Raw genomic sequence first — 2384 nt, 5'->3', positions numbered from 1 at the left:
TCTGGGTAAAGAACCTACCTCTGACATCCCCCCTATATCTTCCACCATTTACCTTAAATTTATGTCCCCTTGTAATGGTTTGTTCCACCCGGGGAAAAAGTCTCTGACTGTGCTCTCAAACGTTTTAAATGCGCAAACACTCAATACCCATTTAACCGGATAGTCCAGCCTCCGCATATTCACGTTACTATCCCCACCGGGATTTCTGAACACCTCCACTATTAAGGTCCACCATCCCCACCTAACCCAAATCTCTTCCTGCCACCAAACTCCCCTCTAGTCCACGCCCATCCAAAACGGCTGCCCCCTCCATCATCTTCTGCACCCAACTGAGAAAACACCAGTGTCACCATCACACTCCCCTCTTCGTCCACCGCAAAATCCTTTCCTTCTGAAACTTATGCAAATGGACGATCATTGCCCGCGAAGGCTCCCCAGCTCTCGATCTCTGCCGTAGGTGCCGATGGGCACGATCCACCTCCGGGGCCTTATCGAAGACCCCCTCCCTCACCAGCTTCATGAACAGTTTTGATACATAGTCCATGACACTAGCTCCCTCCACCCCCTCTGGCCGCCTCACAATTCGTAGATTCTGCTGCCTGGACCGATTCTCCTGGTCGTCCACCTTTGCCCTGAGCAACTTGCAGGCCTCCCCCAGCGTCTCCATCTCCGTCTCCAATGCCACAATCCGGTCACTGTGGTCCAACACTGCCCTTTCCACCTCTCGGATCGTCTCACCTTTCGGCTTCAGGCGCTTCTCCACCCTCTCCAAAGTCCCGCAAAGAGAGGCTACTGCTCCCTCAATCATGGGATCAATCTTCATGCATCCCTTTTTGATGGTGCCGAAACTCCCCCTTGATAAAATCCATCAGTTGCTGTGCTACGCGGATCCACCACCTCCTGAGTCAAAGTTTTACTTGACTTTTGCCAAGTGTTGTTGCCGGCAGACAATCCACTTGGAGGAGAAACCAACTTCTTCCACTGATTCTGCTCTTTTTACAAAGTGCCCATTAAATGGGCAGGAAGGGCCAAAGCAGAAGCCTGCAAGCACGATGCACCTTGTGTGTGACTGATCATCTCATGGCTGCCACCGGACGTCCAACGTTCCCTCCTTGTCCTTCTCCACCTGTCTGTGCTTTTGGCAGGTGACCATATCATCCCCCAATACCTCCCATTGTCATCCAGCTCAGTGGCACAGGCCTCTTGTAGTTACATTCTTATCTATCTAATTGTAGCCAAAGAATCAATTGCAATCGCTCCCGCACTGTTATCTCTGGTGTCCTTGACCTCCTATTTTTCATCTACATCCTGCCCCTCAGTGACATCATCCGAGAGCTCAGCATTAGTTTTCCACATGTACACTGGTGACACCCAGCTCTCCCTCACCACCATCACTCCAACATTACTAAATTACCTGACTGTTTATCCAACATCAACATCAAATTCCGGATGAGCTGAAATTTCCTGCGATTAACTGGGAAGACTGAAACCATTGTTTTTGGACCCGCTCCAAACTCCGTTTCCGAGCTACCTACTGAGATTAAGACGGCCTGTTCATAACCTTGGTGTCACATTTGATCCTGAGATGAGCTGCCAACCTTATATTGTGCCATATCCAGGACCTCCTATTTCCATCTCAGTAACATTGCCTGACTTTGCCCCTCTCTCAACTTATCTGCTGCTGACATCCTCATTCATGCCTTCGTTATCTCCAGACTTGACTAATCTAATGCAGTGTTTTTCAAACTTTTTTTCCAGGGACCCATTTTTACCAACTGGCCAACCTTCGGGACCCAACCCAGCCGAACTTCATGACCCACGCCGGCCGACTGTCGCGACCCATGCCAGCTGACCTGCGTGACCCACGCTGGCCGACCTTCGGGACCCACGCTGGCCGACCTTCGGGACCCATGCCGGCCGACCTTCGCGACCCACGCCGCCACGCATAGTTTAATGTGTGTGCACCGATGATCGGGCACGCATGCACAGTGCGGGCGGAAGTTTTTTATATGTTCGAGGCCATTTTGAAGGCAGCTTGCAGCCGGCATAGTTAAAAGCCTCTTGCTGCGGCTGTTGCACGCAGATTTGTGCGATCGGGAGCGCCACGACGGACGGCTCCGTGATCCTCCCGACACCCGCCCACGACCCACCCGCGGGTCGCGCCCCCGAGTTTGACAATGCCTGAACTAATGCACTCCTGGCTGCTCTCCCACATTCTAACCTCTGTAAACTGGAGGTCATCCAAAACTCTGCTGCCCATGCGTGAAATCAAATAGTCTTGCCGGGACTGAGTTGGTGATGTGAGGCCTCTCGTGAGATTTGCGATGCTCGGAACACCTCGCGAAATCTAACCAGATCTTGCCAGATGTTGCGATTTGGATCTT

The sequence above is a fragment of the Scyliorhinus canicula genome, chromosome 15, assembly GCF_902713615.1.
Source record: "Scyliorhinus canicula chromosome 15, sScyCan1.1, whole genome shotgun sequence".
Lineage (NCBI taxonomy): Eukaryota > Metazoa > Chordata > Chondrichthyes > Carcharhiniformes > Scyliorhinidae > Scyliorhinus > Scyliorhinus canicula.
The sequence above is the reverse complement of the archived record's forward strand: the minus strand, read 5'-3'. Positions refer to the sequence as shown.